General features: G+C 51.4%; 1 protein-coding gene across 4 annotated transcripts in view; it reads left to right on the forward strand.

Moving 5' to 3' along the window:
• The window catches only part of TDRD7 (tudor domain containing 7), a 719,490-nt gene that overhangs the window by 61,818 nt on the left and 640,812 nt on the right, over positions 1–16,860 (forward strand). The window lies entirely within an intron of this gene.

Raw genomic sequence — 16,860 nt, forward strand, 5'->3', positions numbered from 1 at the left:
AATTGCTCAGGTTCCGGTAAGTTGGTTGTGTCTTCGTTCGTAAATACAGACGAAAAGAACATGTTAAGTCTTTCTGCGACTTCTTTCTCCTCCTTCACTACCCCCTTCCTGTCTCCATCATCCAGCGGTCCCACCTCCTCCCTAGCTGGCTGTTTCCATTTAACATATCTGAAGAATGGTTTGAAATTCCGTGCCTCCCTGGCTAGCCTCTCTTCATGCTCTCTTTTGGCTTTTCGAACCACTCGGTGACATTCTTTTTGATACTTCCTGTGCTCCTTCCAGTTCCCCTCAGTTTTGTCCTTTTTCCATTTCCTGAATGAATTTTTCTTATTGCCTATCGCTTCCTTCACTATTTTAGTCAGCCATACCGGGTCTTTTGTTCGACTCTTTTTGCTCCCCTTTCTGAATCTGGGTATGTACAAATTTTGCGCCTCGCTCACCGTGTCCCTGAAAAAAAGCCAGGCATGTTCTACCGTTTGCCATTTCTTGGAAGTGTTCCTAAGTTTCTTCCTTACCATTTCCCTCATTGCTTCATAGTTTCCTTTCCTAAAGTTGAAAGTTGTTGCTATGGTTCTCTTTCCTTTCGGTATTCCTACTTCAACTTTGAACTTGATCATATTATGATTGCTGTTTCCCAACGGTCCCACTACTTCCACTTCCTTTGCAGGGCCCATTAACCCATTTAGGATTAGATCCAGAGTGGCATTTCCTCTTGTCGGTTCTCTAACAAGCTGCTCCATGAAGCAATCTTGTGTAGCCTCCAGAAATTCTGTCTCTAGCGCATCTGGAGCTTCCAAGTTTCCAGTCTATCCCGGGGTAGTTGAAGTCTCCCATAATAACTGTGTAACCACTTTTGCATTCTCGCTTCATCTCGGTTTCCATTTCTCTGTCGATATCTCCGGTTTGCCCGGGTGGACGATAGTATAGGCCCATCTTTATTTCATGTCCTTTCCTATCCGGTATTTTAACCCATAGCGATTCCAGCTTGTTGGTCATCTCCACTGTGTCCATTCTTGTCGATTGTATGCTTTCTTTTATGTATAGGGCTATTCCACCTCCTTTCTGTCCTGACCTGTCCTGGCGATAGAGCTTGTACCCCGGCAGTGCTGTATCCCATTTGCTTTCCTCATTCCACCATGTTTCAGAGATTCCAATGATGTCTATGTCCTCTGCATTGGCCAAAGCCTCTAGTTCCCCCATTTTGTTGCTTAGGCTCCTTGCATTAGTATATATGCAATTTAGGTCCTGGCATTTTGTTGTCTTCACTACCTTTCCCTGTGCTTCGATCCTTGGTGTCTTCTCTTTTGCTGCACTCTTTCTAACCTCCTCTTCTGGGTTAGTCAACTCCTGTAATTTGTCCCTTGCTTCTTCCCAGCCTTTTTTCCCCTTAGTATCTTCATGGGATACCTTCTTCCGAATCGTCGACGCTAGGTTGACTGTCGGCTTTCCCCTTCCTTTTAGTTTAAAGCCTGTTCTATTCCTCTCATGACGTTCCTCTTCACTAGCTCAAGTATTTATAAATTGCACTCAGGCAGGGAGAAACTTTGGTGCCCCTCCACTAATTTTGGGCTCCAGTCCCTCTTCCAAATCAACTGTATATGACCACACCACTGAATACAAAAATAATTGTGATGCACATATCCCAAAGCTAACATATTCCAGTTAATAAATTCATAATAAAACAATTTTTTCTACCTTATTGTCTGGATGTTTTGTTTTTCCATCATCTTGGTCCCAGTTTCTCTTTCTGCTTTTTGTCGATCTTCTTCCAATTCTCTTTCCAATGTTTGCTGTCCAGTTTTTCTCCTCTCAATACTGTTCCATTCTTTCCTTATGCCTGTCTCCTATGTATTGATTTTTCCCTTTCAGCCTTCTTAACTTTTTCTCTTTTTTGCCTCTTTCCACTCAAATCTTGCCTTCTTTCTCACCCTTCTTCTTTATAAATGTTCAGCTACCTCTCAATTCTCCATCTTCTCTCAGTCCCTAGCTCTCCCATTTCCCATCTCACTCCTTTCCCAGCCTCCTATTTCCTTCTATCTACTCCCCATTACCACATTTCTACCACTGTACTCACTCTTCTCTCACTCATCTTGTCATCTCTCTTTTGACCTCATCTACATGGCTCACCACTTTTAGAATCCCCCTCCCTCTCTCCACTGGTCAGGCTGTAACTCCCTGTCCTTTTCTTTCCATCTCCTGCCTAGCATCTTATTATCCCAGCTCTCTTCCCTCCTACCCTCCCATGGGTCCATCTCTCTTCCTCTATCTCCATGGTCCAACATTTTGCTCCCTCTTTTTTCTGTTTTCTTCTTCCCTCCCCCTTTGATGCTGAACAATGAAATGGAGGGGGAAAAAAGAGAGATGCTGCATCTCTGCCTTCCATCCACAGACCTAACATTTCTCCCTCCTTCTCATCCCAAGATCCAACTTCTCTCCCTTTCTCTTCCCAACTGACCCCATCCCATCTCTCCCCCTGCCTGCCTACCTCTCTTCCCCAGGTCCACCATTTCTTCCTTTCTCTTCCCAACAGTTCTCCCTTCAATTATCTCTTTCCCTCGTCCTCCACACCAATGCTATAAATTATCCCAGGACAAGCAGGCAGGTATTCTCACTAGTGGGTGATGTCATCCGACAAAGCCCCGATACGGACGTCTCGCAAGCATGTCTTGCTTGAAGAAACTCAGAAGTTTCGAGATGCCTGCACCGTGCATGCGCCAGTGCCTTCCCGCCTGATGGTCCGGGCGTGTCTCCTCAGTTCTTTTTCTTCCGCGGAGCTGAGAAGTTTACTTCAATTCTGCGCCAATTGAATCCGTTTTTTTCGCCTTCTGCATTGCCGCGGTTTGAGTTCTTTTGCTCTTGCCGTGCGTTTGTTTCTTTCTTTGATTTCTTTTAAAAAAAAAAATTTTTCCTTCCGACACCGAGTCGGCCGCGTGGCTTGGGCCCCGCGCCTTCGACCTTGCGGTGGAGCTTTTCCGGCCTATGTCCCGGCTGATCACCGGTTTTAAAAAGTGTAGCAAGTGCCAGCGCGCGATTTCGCTTACGGACCCGCATCGACGCTGCCTGCAGTGTCTGGGTCCGGATCACTTTCCGAAATCGTGCCAGCCTTGCTCCACTCTCACAGCGTGAGCGTTTAAACGCCGCTGTTTTTTGTGGGAGTCGATGTTCAAGATGGAAGCTGTGTTGGATCCTTCGGCTTCGACATCGACTGGTGCTTCGACTCCGTCTGCGAAGCCCTCTGCCTCCCCTGCTGCTTCGGGCCTTCTGAAACCGGCATCGTTTACACCGGTTTCGGCCTCGACCTCGGCGCCGGTGCCTTCCTCCGTCTCCTCGGAACAGGTACCGACCCCTACAGTTCCACCGGTGGTGCTCAAAGTGCCGAAGGCTGGCAAGCAAAAGCACTCTGCACCGAAAGAGCGCGGAGACCGTGCGGAAGGGCCCCCTTTTGGTGCGGATCCCTCCATATCGGCTTCGTTGCGGTCCATTTTGGACGCTCAGTTTGTGGAACTCATGACTACCATGGGACCCCGGCTGATTGCCACGATCCAGGGTGTCCTCCCAGTTCCGATTCCGAGGGGCGGGCCGCCCCCTCCTCCTCCTCCGCGACGCACGACCTCGTTGCTCGGCGAAGAGGAGCGGCGGTCGGTGGCCGGTCCCTCGAGGAAGGCCTCATTTAGTGACATGCCTCCCTTGGAGCCGATTCCCTCGAGGAAGGCCTCCCTTAGTGACTTGCCTCCCTTGGAGCCTATTACCCCTCCCCATGACACGGTGTGGCATCCACCCTCGGGGCCTCCCAGTCCTGGGCATAGCAAGAAACAGGACGAGTTCTTTCGAACCCCCTATCAAGCCTGGGCGGCGTCTCGGGAGGCGTCGAATCTTCCGCCTCTCCGATCTACGGCCTCGAGTCCTATCTGCTCTTTGGAGGCTTCTGGGGATCAGTATTCTCACCGGCGGTCTCGATCCCCCTCCAGGCATCGAGAGAGGCATCGATCCAGGCACTCTTCGAGGCATTCCTCTCGGCACTCGACCGTCTCTCCTCAAAAGAAATTGCCTCGTATGGGGTACTCTGCTTTGGCTGGGTCTCCTCCGCTGGGTCCGGAGTTCGAGGACCCCGATGTTTTTCACTCACCCTGTTGTTCGCAAGCCTTTGTTGAGCCCGAGGCCTCGTCTTCTTCCAGTCCTTCTCGACGACCGGCGCTGGCGGACCAACTGTCTTTTTCCTCGTTTCTAAGACAAATGGCGGATGACCTGGACATTACCCTTGATTCTGGTTCTTGATACTCCAAGGAGTACCTCGATACCATGCACTTGCCTCATCCCCCAGCCGAGTCCCTGCGCCTGCCTCTGCATAAGCTCCTCGACCAGACCTTCATGAGATGTTTTGAGTCTCCTTACTCTATCCCTGCGGTCCCTGGAAAATTGGATGCCCGGTACCACACGGTGCATCATAAGGGCTTCGAGGGTCCTCAACTTTTACATCAGTCCTTTCTGGTCGAATCCTCTCTCAAGTGGTCTCATCCAGCCCAGGTGTATGCTTCGGTGCCTCCGGGCCGCGAGGATAAGTTTGGACGACGCATCTAACAGAATTCTATGATGGCGTCCCGAGTTCTGAATTATAATTTTCACTTTGCCACTTATCTGGAATTCTTCGGAAGTTTACGCCCTACATCGAGTCCCAGGCTCGTTTTGAGTTCGAGAAGGTAGTTGCTTCGCTGTCCCAGCTTCGTCTTCAGTTGATGCAATCTTCCTATGATGCCTTCGAGCTCTCGGCCCGGGCTGCTGTCTGCTCTGTGGCGATGCGCCGTTTGGCCTGGCTGCGTACCATTGACATGGACCCGAATCTTCAGGACCGACTGGCAAACGTTCCGTGTGCTGGGGCGGATCTTTTTGACGAATCCATCGAGAAAGTCACGAAGAAATTGTCTGATCATGAAAAGTCCTTTCAGTCCATTCTTCGGCCGAAGCTTAAGCCTCAGCAGTCTCGAACCTCTCGACCGCCCTTGATTTATCAATGGCGTTATCAACCGAGGCAAGCTCCACCTGTGAGGCAACCAGCGAAGCGGCAGCCTCCTCCTCCTCAGCAAAAGCCTCAGCCGTCTACTGTCCCCAAAGCTCCTCAGCCTTTTTGACTGTCTCTTAGAGAGCATAACCAACCTCGTTCTGCCTCCTCCTGTTTTTCCCATCGGGGGGCACCTCCATCAATTTTATCATCGCTGGGAGGCTGTCACCACCGACCTCTGGGTCCTTACTATCATGAGGGAGGGGTACTCTCTTCAATTCCATCGGGTACCTCCGGACCACCCTCCAAGAGTATCCTTCCAACTTGACTCAGACTGCCCTTCTCCTTCAGGAAGCTCAAGCTTTGCTCCGGCTTCGTGCCGTCGAGCCGGTCCCTGTGGACCAGCACAACCGGGGGTTTTTCTCCCGGTACTTCCTTGTCCCAAAGAAGACGGGCGACCTGCGCCCCATTCTGGACCTCAGGGTCCTCAACAAGTTCTTGGTCAAAGAGAGATTTCGCATGCTGACCCTAGCTTCTCTCTATCCCCTCCTTGAGTAGAACGACTGGTTATGCTCTCTAGATCTCAAGGAGGCCTACACTCACATTCCCATTCATCCGGCCTCTCGCAAGTTCCTCAGATTTCTGGTGGGACATCTACATCTGCAGTACCGAGTGCTTCCGTTCGGCCTGTCCTCGTCTCTCAGAGTCTTCACGAAGTGTCTGGTGGTGGTGGCCGCTGCACTCCGGACCAGGGGTCTTCAGGTATTTCCCTACCTCGACGACTGGCTCATCAAGGCCCCCTCGGCTCCTGAGATCATCTCGGCGACCCTGGCCACTGTTTATTTCCTGCAGAGTTTGGGCTTCGAGATCAACTTCCTCAAATTTCATCTACAGCCTACCCAGTCTCTCCCATTCATCGGGGCGGTCCTGGACACCATTCGACTCAGGGCATTCCTTCCTCCTCAACGCATGGATGCTCTTCTTCATCTCTGCCAATCTGTGTCTTCTCACCAGTCCATCTCAGCGAGACACATGATGGTCCTCCTGGGCCACATGGCCTCTACAGTTCATATGACGCCTTTTGCCAGACTCCATCTCAGAATTCCTCAGTGGACCCTGGCTTCTCAATGGACTCAGGTGTCAGATCCGCTGACTCGGCACATCATAGTCACTCCTGCTCTTCGGCAATCTCTACTTTGGTGGATGACCTCTTCGAATCTATCCAGAGGTTTGCTGTTTCACACTCCTCCCCACCAGAAGGTTCTCACGACAGATTCATCGACCTATGCCTGGAGAGCTCATCAGGATGGTCTTCGCACTCAGGGATTCTGGACCAGTGCGGACCGACTCCATCAAATCAATCTTCTGGAGCTCAGAGCCATTTTCAATGCTCTTCAAGCTTTTCAACATCTGCTTCACAACATGGTGGTCCTCATTCGCACAGACAATCAGGTCGCCATGTATTATGTCAACAAGCAGGGGGGCACGGGCTCGGCCTCCCTCTGCCAGGAAGCTCTCAGAGTCTGGGATTGGGCGGTTCGCCAAAATGCCTTCCTCAAAGCTGTCTACATTCAGGGGAAGGACAATGTCTTGGCAGACAACCTAAGTCGTCTTCTCCAGCCTCACGAATGGACACTCCATTCCAAGCCCCTTCGTCGGATATTTGCACATTAGGGGACGCCTCAGATCGACCTCTTTGAGGCTCCCCACAACTTCAAACTGCCTCAATTCTGCTCCAGGATCTACTCTCCTCATCGTCTGCCTTTCTGCTGGATTGGGAGAATCGCTTTCTGTATGCGTTTCCTCCCTTTCCTCTCATTCAAAAGACTCTGGTCAAGCTGAAGTCCGACCATGCCACCATGATTCTGATAGCTCCTCGGTGGCCCAGACAACCTTGGTTCTCCCTTCTACTTCAACTCAGCAGCAGGGAGCCGTTCCTTCTTCCAGTGTTTCCTTCACTGCTTACTCAGCATCAGGGATCTCTACTTTACCCCAACCTGCAGTCTCTCCTGATAGCTTGGTTCCTCTCAACGTAACTCCTCACCAGTTTTCCCAGGCGGTGAGGGATGTCTTGGAGGCTTCCAGGAAGCCTGCTACTCGTCAATGCTACTCCCAAAAATGGACTAGATTTTCTTCATGGTGTGTTTCCAATTCTAAGGAGCCTCAGCGAGCCTCCCTATCCTCTGTTTTGGACTATCTTCTACACCTGTCTCAGTCTGGTCTCAAGTCTACATCTATACGAGTCCACCTGAGTGCTATTGCGGCTTTCCATCAGCCTCTACAAGGGAAACCCCTCTCTGCTCATCCTGTGGTTTCCAGATTTATGAAAGGCCTTTTCCATGTCAATCCTCCTCTCAAACCTCCTCCAGTGGTTTGGGATCTCAACGTTGTCCTCTCTCAACTTATGAAACCTCCTTTTGAGCCTCTTGGCAAGGCTCCGCTAAAGTTTCTCACTTGGAAAGTGGTTTTTCTAGTAGCCCTCACGTCTGCTCGCAGGGTCAGTGAGCTTCAGGCCTTAGTGGCGGATCCACCTTTCACAGTATTCCATCATGACAAGGTGGTCCTCCGCACTCATCCTAAATTCCTGCCTAAGGTGGTCTCTGATTTTCATCTCAACCAATCCATTGTACTTCCAGTGTTTTTTTCCAAAGCTTCATTCTCATCCTGGAGAATCAGCTCTTCATACTCTGGACTGTAAGCGTGCTTTGGCTTTCTACTTGGATCGCACCAAGCCACACAGAACTGCTCCTCAACTTTTTGTCTCCTTTGATCCGAACAGGTTGGGATGCCCTGTATCGAAGCGCACCATCTCCAACTGGATGGCGGCTTGTATCTCTTTCTGCTATGCCCAGGCTGGATTACCCCTTCCCTGTAAGGTCACAGCCATAAGGTCAGATCAATGGCAGCCTCGGTAGCCTTCCTCAGATCGACACCGATTGAGGAGATTTGTAAGGCTGCCACTTGGTCCTCGGTTCATACATTCACCTCTCATTATTGTCTGGATACTTTCTCCAGACGGGATGGACAGTTTGCTAAACTGTGTTACAAAATTTATTCTCCTAAGTTGCCAACTCTCCCACCATCCCATTGAGGTTAGCTTGGAGGTCACCCACTAGTGAGAATACCTGCCTGCTTGTCCTGGGAGTAAGCAATGTTACTTACCGTAACAGTTGTTATCCAGGGACAGCAGGCAGCTATTCTCACGTCCCACCCACCTCCCCTGGGTTGGCTTCTCTGCTAGCTATCTGAACTGAAGAGACACGCCCGGACCATCGGGCGGGAAGGCACTGGCGCATGCGCGGTGCGGGCATCTCGAAACTTCTGAGTTTCTTCAAGCAAGACATGCTTGTGAGACGTCCGTATCGGGGCTCTGTCGGATGACATCACCCACTAGTGAGAATAGCTGCTTGCTGTCCCTGGATAACAACTGTTACGGTAAGTAACATTGCTTTCTGTGCAGGGTATCAGGATTATGCAGGTAAGATGAACTAGACCATTTCTAGAATGCTTTTGAAGAGTTATCAAATGTATCTACAATTGATCTGGATCTCTAGAGCAGTGTTCCTCAACCTTTTGACACCTATGGACCGGTGGAAATAAAATAATTATTTGGGCACCGGCACCAGTCCACAGACCAGCAGTTGAAGAACACTTGGATAAGTCATGCCCATCTCCACTTAATCTCTGCCCCAAACCCCGCCCCCATAATAGTACTAATTGTAACACCATTTGTTCCATTCATTTTTCATATAAACACACAATATAATTGTATTAACAGCACATAATGCTTAACCACAAAATTAAAAGCACACCATATATGCTTTTTAACATTCATTCCTACCATAAAACAGATAACCCCATGCAAATGCAGGACCAAAAATTAAAAGTACAGTGGTGCCTCACACAACGAACTTAATTCGTTCCAGGAGCAAGTTTGTTATGCGAAAAGTTCGTTATGTGAAACGCGTTTTCCCATAACAATACATGTTAAAAAAAATTATTCGTTCTGCAGCATAAAATATGCTAACATGACATAAAAAAAGATAAATTTGTGAAAATGGTGGTCTTGCTGAGGCCAAACTCTTTGACGAGGTCACACTGTTTTACCCCACATTCACTCCTTCTAATTATTTCCCGTTTCATTTCAACAGAAATCACCTTCCTGCTTTTTTTAGAAGCCATGATATATAAAAAATATTGAGTTTATCTTAAAAGGACGACTGCCGTGATACATGCGTGCGTGCGTGCGTGATTTAATTCGTAATGAAGAACGATTGCCGTGATACGTGCTTAAGTTAAGCGCAGTGACTAACGACTGCCTGCAGTGCCTGCGCGGAAGGATGCAATACATTGGCAGCGATCGTGGAAGCTCGGGCGACTTCGTTGTGTGAAACGAAGTTCGTTGTATGAATCATGACATGAAGTTCGTTGTGTGCAGCGTTCGCTGTGCGAGGCGTTCTTTATGCGAGGCACCACTGTACTAATATTTATAAACCCTAAGATGCAAGGCTCTGCAAGCAGTACAACCTCAGAGGAAAAGAAACAAATGCATTTCTTCCTGAACAGACAAATCAATCACTAAATTAAAAAAAATAAAAGCATTTCCCCTACCGTTGTTGTCTCTCTCCCTCCATGTGCCTTGCCTTCTGGCCTGCTCCCCGGTGTTATCTTTGGGCCGGTCTACTTTGCGATCAATGCAGCATCTTCGGGCCGGCTCCCTGAGTGTTGCATTGCACAAAGCTGTGGGCAGCAGCTCCTCGCATGCGTCCCGCGCCTCATCTGGAAGCCTACCCTCTGACGTTGCAATGTCAGAGAGAAGGCTTCCGGTTCAAGCGCAGGCCGCGTGGAGAAGCCTTTTCCCATGGCTTTGTGCACTGCAGCACTCAGGAAGCTGGCCCGAAGATGCTGCGTTGATTGCACCGTGGACTGGCAGCTGAAGAACGGTGTCTAGGGCCCGATGGACGTGCCGGCCCTGTGAACCAGCAGAAAATTTCTGCGGACTGGCACCGGTCCACGGACTGACGGTTGAAGAACACTGCTCTAGAGCACCTGGTTTTGGGCATTTCCACCAGCTGTGTGCAGTGAACTTTTATCCCTCTACATGAGGAACTATCCTCTGGGAATAATTTTTAGTCTTCTTCCTTTTGGATAGAGTGATTGTCATTCAAACAGTCATAGCTGCCAGTGCAGAAATTAGAAATAAATTTAAAGAAATGGGTCAAGTTATTTTGGTCTGTTCCCATTTTGTACTGTATATGAAGGTTTCAATCCCTTATACAAAGTTCTGAGTTTATTCAAGACCATATGAAATACTCCAAAATACTCACTAATTTCACCAATTAATAATTCAGAAACTCCAGTCAGAGTCTCAGGACTCCTACAGCCACTTTGGTTCTTGGGACACATTTTTTTTGCAAGCCGCGCACCAATCCTCTTCCCTGTCTCTACTCCAGGGGTGTCCAACCCGCGGCCCAACAAGGAGTTTTGTGCGGCCTAGCTTCTCTCTACCTCCAGCGGTAGTTTTCTGGCCGGCTCCCTTCTGCAGTCGGCTGCGGGTGGCGTCGGCTCCTCGTGCGCGATTCATGGCTGACGTCATGACGTCAGAGGGAACGCTTCTGACACAGCCACAGATCGCGCGCCAGAGAGCCCTGTTTTCCGTGGAGCCAGAAAGCCCTGTCTCTCTTCTCTGCGTTCTCTAAGTGCCTTTCTAGCACCGCGGCTTCTTTATTTTCTTCAGGAGTTTCTGTGTGGTTTGTTGTTTATCTTTTCTCCACGTTCGTACGAATTTTTTGTTTTGCTTCGGCGACCGGGGGCACCCGGTTCCCTGTAGCCGCCTGGCCTTGCGGGTCACGGCCATATTTTTGACTTATGTCCCGGCCTCTCACTGGGTTTAAAAAGTGTTCCCAGTGTGGTCGGGTTATTTCAATCACAGACCCGCACCGCTGGTGTATTCTCTGCCTTGGAGCGGACCACCCGACGGACTCCTATCCTCGCTGTGCCACACGCCAACCTCGGGCTCTTCTCCGCCATAGGGCCCGGATTGAGGAGCTCTTTACTATGGAGACTGCTCCTGCTTCGACCCCAGTCTTGGCCTCGACCCCGGTCTTGACGTCGGCTTCGAAGACTCGGCACCGGGCAGGTCTCCTTCGACCTCGAAGGCCTCGGCGGCCTCGACCTCGAAGACGGCTCTGGGTAAGTCCCCCTCTTTCTTCTTCAGGTTCAGTTCAGCTACCGAAGAAGCCTTCCTCGGAGTCTCTGGCCATCCAGGCGGTGAGTGTAGTCCCGCAGGCCTCGACGAGACCAACTTCGAAGTCCTCCAAGCATGCTTCCACCATACGGGAATACTCTTCCTCGAGGTCGCCCCCGGTGGAACGCACTGCTGCACCTACTCGGCCTTCCATGGTCACAATGCTGATGTTTGAGGAGGTGTTGAAGGCGATCATTTCCTCGGAGCTCTCCTTGGCGTTGGCTCACCTTGCACTGGCCTCGACCTCGTGCGCTATTGACCAGCCTGAGCGCCCCTTCGAGGTTCTTCGGGAACGGGTGCACCGGTCCCAACGGCTCTACTCGTCGGATTCCTTGCCGCTTCCTTCGAGGCACGCTTCTCTCTCGGATCGACCTCGATCAAGGCATCCATCGAGGCGTTTCGCGAAGCATCCCCGGGCATCCCCCTCGAGGCGAGGTAGGTCCCCGGGTCCTCGCACTACCGGGTCCATCAAAGCTTTGGACCTTACCTTGTCCAACCCGAGTCTGCTGCGCTCTCCTGTTCGTGAGGCGCCGACCTCAGGGGATCCGGTCTCCTTCTCAAAGGGTTACAGAGCCTCGAAGGCTCGGACACCGGGGGCCCTCCCCCTGGGGTACCTCCAAATGCAGGTTTTCGTTGATTCCCCCCCTCTCCTTTAGCGGGGCTTCTTCGACGTCTCGGAGGGTGGATTCCGAAGTCCCTCCGCAGTATTCCAGGGAGGCTTCCCCCTCCTTTTCTGCTGCCTTGCGGTCTCACTCGACCACCTCCCAGGGGAGCCAATCTGAGAGCGGGCCTTCTTCCTTCACCCGTTTTGTTCTGAATATGGGGAAGGCCTTGAACTTGGACCTCCAGTCGGATTCCAAGTATACTAAGGAGTATTTGGAGGAGCTGGTTCTTCCTTATTCTCCCCGGGAATCCCTGCGGCTTCCCTTGAACCCTGTGTTGCAACTTGGAGACCTCGTATGCTATTCCTGCCATTCCATCTAAAATGGAATCTCAATACCGTACGGTGCCCTGTAAGGGTTTTGAAAAGGCTCAGCTTTCCCACCAGTCTTTGGTGGTGGAGTCAACCCTTAAGTCTCATCCCTGCAAGGTGTATGCGGCTGTCCCGCCGGGCAGAGAGGGCCGGACGATGGACAAGTTTGGGAGACGCTTTTATCAGAACTCTATGATGGCGAACAGAGTTCTGAATTACAGCTTTACCTTTACATCCTATCTCAAGTGGTGTGTTAAGGCTCTTCCCTCTTTCGAGATGGATTTGCCTACTGAGCGCCGGGCAGATTTTCGACGGTTTGTGGATATTCTAGCGCAGCTGTGGCTGTACATGTTCCAGGCCTCCTATGATGCATTTGAATTGTCATCTAGGGTCTCAGCCTTTGTGATAGCCATGCGCCGTCTGGCGTGGCTCCGCATCGTTGATATGGATCTGAACCTGCAGGACCGGTTGGCCAACCTTCCCTGCCTCGGGAAAGAGTTGTTCGATGATTCCATCGAGGCCACTACTAAGCATCTCTCGGAACATGAATTCTCCTTTGCTTCCTTGGTCTGACCTAAGGCGAAGCCCGCTTCGCCCAAGTCCTTCCGCCCTCCTCCGCGGCGATACCCGCAAAAGTCTATGCCTGCCTTTTCTCACCCTCTTCCTTGGAGGCCGCAACAACAGTGGGCCCCTCCTAAACCTCCTACTTCTACGGCGACCAAACCCTCACCGTCCTTTTGACTTGCCGTGCGGGCGGAGGCTGGCCTCCCCCGCCCTGGCGGTTTCCTCTCCGCCTATAGGGGGACGTCTACGCGCCTTTGCGCATTGTTGGGAGGAGATTACTTTGGACTCTCGGGTCCTCTCCGTCATTCGGGGAAGCTACTCCCTCAACTTCCGTACTCTTCCGCCGGACAGGCCTCAGAGAGTCACCTACGGAAGGAGAACAGCTGCCTCTGCTACTTCAGGAAGCGCATGCCGTTCTTCGTCTGCGGGCAGTGGAACTGGTTCCCCCTTGTCAACAGGGCTCGGGAGTGTATTCCAGGTACTTCCTGGTTCCCAAAAAGACTGGGGACCTTCGTCCTATCCTGGATCTCCGAAAGTTGAACAAGTTCCTGGTTCGGGAGAAATTCCGCATGCTTTCGCTTCCCATCTTGTATCCTTTGATGGACGAGGGGAACTGGTTTTGTTCCCTGGATATGAAGGAAGCCTATACTCACGTTCCAATCCATCCGGCTTCCCGACGGTTTCTCCGCTTTTGGGTGGGGAACCTTCACTTGCAGTATCGGGTCCTCCCGTTCGGGCTCGCTTACTCCCCATGAGTCTTTACGAAGTGCCTCGTGGTGGTGGTGGCTGCCCTACGGTCGCGGGGCCTTCAGGTGTTCCCGTACCTCAACGACTGGCTTATCAAGGCCCCGTCGAGGGAGGGGGTTATTTCAGCGACCTGTCAGACTATTACCTTCCTCCAGAGTCTGGGGTTCGAGATCAACTTCCCCAAGTCTCAGTTGTGCCCCTCTCAGTCCCTGCAGTTCATCGGGGCGGTGCTGGACATGGTCCGCCTCCGGTCCTTCTTGCCTCCGCCACGGCAAGCCGTTCTCCTGAGGCTGAGTCAGCTGGTGCTTCAGAGATCGTCGGTTTCGGCCAGGCAGATAATGATCCTTCTGGGGCATATGGCCTCCACCGTTCACATCACGCCGTTTGCCAGGTTGTACCTGCGTGTTCCTCAGTGGACCCTGGTGTCTCAGTGGCGGCAGGATCGGGAGCCCGCTTCCAAACTCGTTGTGATAACTCCCTCCTTGAAACGCTTGCTCCTTTGGTGGACCAACTCGTCCAATCTGTCTAGAGGTTTGTTTTTTCTCACGTCCCCGCATCAGAAGTTTCTGACGATGGACTCCTCAGCATATGCTTGGGGTGCGCACCTCGATGGCCTTCGGACTCAGGGTCTGTGGTCGAGTGCGGACCGTCACTGCCACATCAACATTCTGGAGCTCCGGGCCATTTACTGCGCCGTGGTGGCCTTTCGTCATTTGCTGCAGGATTGCGTCATCCTGGTGCGTACGGACAACCAGGTGGTGATGTATTACGTGAACAAGCAAGGGGGGATGGGTTCCCTCTTGCTCTGCAGAAAGGCCCTTCGACTTTGGCGGTGGGCGCTGCGCCACAACATCTTCCTTCGGGCGGTATATATCCAGGGCGAGCAGAATTGTCTGGCGGACAAGTTGAGCCGCTTTCTTCAGCCGTACGAATGGTCCCTCCATTCTCAAACTCTGCGGCAGGTCTTTGTTCGGTGGGGAACGCCACAGGTAGATCTGTTCTCTTTGCCCCGCAATCACAAGTTGCCTCGATTCTGTTCGAGGATGTACTCCCCAGATCGTCTCGAGGCGGATGCTTTCCTTCTCGATTGGACGGGCAGGTTCCTCTATGCGTTCCCTCCCTTTCCTCTCCGTCGCTCTTCTAGGGTATAAATAGAGGATTACTGCTCAGGTCCTGGACCTGTTGGGCCGCCGCGTGAGTGGACTGCTGGGCAAGATGGACCTCAGGTCTGACCCAGCAGAGGCATTGCTTATGTTCTTATGTTCTTATGTTCTCAGAACCCTGGTACATCGCAAGTCGGCCCGAGACACCATGATCTTGATAGCTCCTCGGTGGCCCCGGCAGCCGTGGTTCTCCCTGCTCCTCCAGCTCAGTGTCAGGGAGCCACTGCTTCTTCCTGTTTTTCCTTCTCTGCTGTCTCAGAGTCGGGGTTCACTGTTGCATCCCAATCTGCAGTCTCTACACTTAACAGCTTGGTTCCTCTCCACGTGCCTCCCTCCTTAGGTTTCTCCCAGTCGGTGAGGGATGTCCTTGAGGCCTCTAGGAAGAGCTCCACTCGACAATGCTATTCTCAGAAATGGACCAGATTTGCGGCGTGGTGTGCTGAACACTGCATGGATCCGCCCTCGGCCTCCTTGTCTTCTGTGCTGGATTACCTATTCCACTTGTCTCGGTCTGGCCTCAAATCGACATCTATTCGAGTCCACCTCAGTGCGATTGCTGCCTTTCATCAGCCACTTGATGGGAAACCGCTATCTGTCCATCCGCTGGTTTCCCGCTTTATGAAGGGCCTTTTCAATGTTCATCCTCCACTCAAGCCCCCTCCGGTGGTTTGGGATCTTAATGTGGTTCTGGCTCAATTGATGAAACCTCTGTTTAAACCCATTGATAAGACTCCTCTGAAGTTTCTCACTTGGAAGGTGGTGTTCTTAGTTGCTCTCACGTCTGCCCGCAGAGTCAGTGAGCTGCAAGCTCTGGTTGCGGATCCGCCTTTTACTGTATTTCATCATGACAAGGTGGTTCTTCGCACTCATCCTAAATTCTTGCCTAAGGTGGTTTCGGATTTCTACCTCAACCAGTCCATTGTTCTTCCTGTGTTTTTTCCGAAGCCTCACTCCCATCCTGGTGAGGTGGCGCTTCACATGCTTGACTGTAAGAGGGCGTTAGCCTTTTACCTGTGACGCGCCGAGTCTCATCGGACGACTCCTCAACTTTTCATCTCTTTTGATCCTAATCAGTTGGGCCGCCCTGTTTCCAAGCGGACCTTATCCAACTGGTTGGCTGCTTGTATTTCCTTTTGCTACGCTCAGGCTGGTCTCTCGCTGCAAGGTCGAGTCACGGGTCATAGAGTCCAAGCAATGGCGGCGTCTGTCGCTTTCCTCAGGTCTACGCCTATTGAGGAGATCTGCAAGGCTGCCACTTGGTCTTCGGTTCATATCTTCACCTCTCACTACTGTTTGGATGCCTTTTCCAGGCGTGATGGCCAGTTTGGCCAGTCGGTTTTGCGTAATCTGTTTTCATAAATTGCCAACTTTCCCTCCATCCCTTTTTGGTTAGCTTGGAGGTCACCCACATGTAGAGAATATGCTGTCTGCTTGTCCTGGGATATTCTCACAGCCCTCCCACCTCCCCGAGGTTGGCTTCTTTGCTAGCTATCTGAACTGAAGACCATGAGGAGGGGATGTGCTCTCTAGTGGAGCAGGAAGGCACGCGTGCGTGGGCAGCACTAGCAAACTTTGAGATCTTCAATCAAGTTTGCTTGAAAAGCTGTCCGTGACGGGGCTCCGTGGATGACGTCACCCACATGTAGAGAATATCTGCCTGCTGTCCCTGGATAACACGGTAAGTAACTGTGCTTTGCCAGATCACCCCTCGAACCTTTCTTGAATAGCGGTGTAACTTTCGCCACCTTCCAGTCTTCCGTAACCCTTCCCGATTTGATCGACAGATTGGCTATTAGTTGAAGCAGTTTAGCTATAGTCCCTTTCAGTTCCATGATTACCCTTGGATGGATGCCATCCGGTTCTGAGGATTTATCATTTCTAAGCCTATCAATCTGCTGGCATACTTCTTCTAGACTGACCGTTAACCCTGTCAGTTTCCCGTCTTCGTTTCCCGCGTATAGCCTGTCGGCTTCTGGTACGTTGCGTATATCCTCTTCGGTAAACACAGATGAAAAAAATGTGTTCAGTTTGTCGGTGATGGCTTTGTCCTCCTTTAGCACTTCCTTCATTCCTCGGTCATCCAACGGCCGTACCGCTTCCTTCGCGGGTCATTTCCCCTTAATATATCGAAAGAACGGCTTGAAGTTTTTCGCCTCCTTGGCTATTTTCT

Source organism: Geotrypetes seraphini, chromosome 1, assembly GCF_902459505.1.
Source record: "Geotrypetes seraphini chromosome 1, aGeoSer1.1, whole genome shotgun sequence".
Taxonomy (NCBI): Eukaryota; Metazoa; Chordata; class Amphibia; order Gymnophiona; family Dermophiidae; genus Geotrypetes; species Geotrypetes seraphini.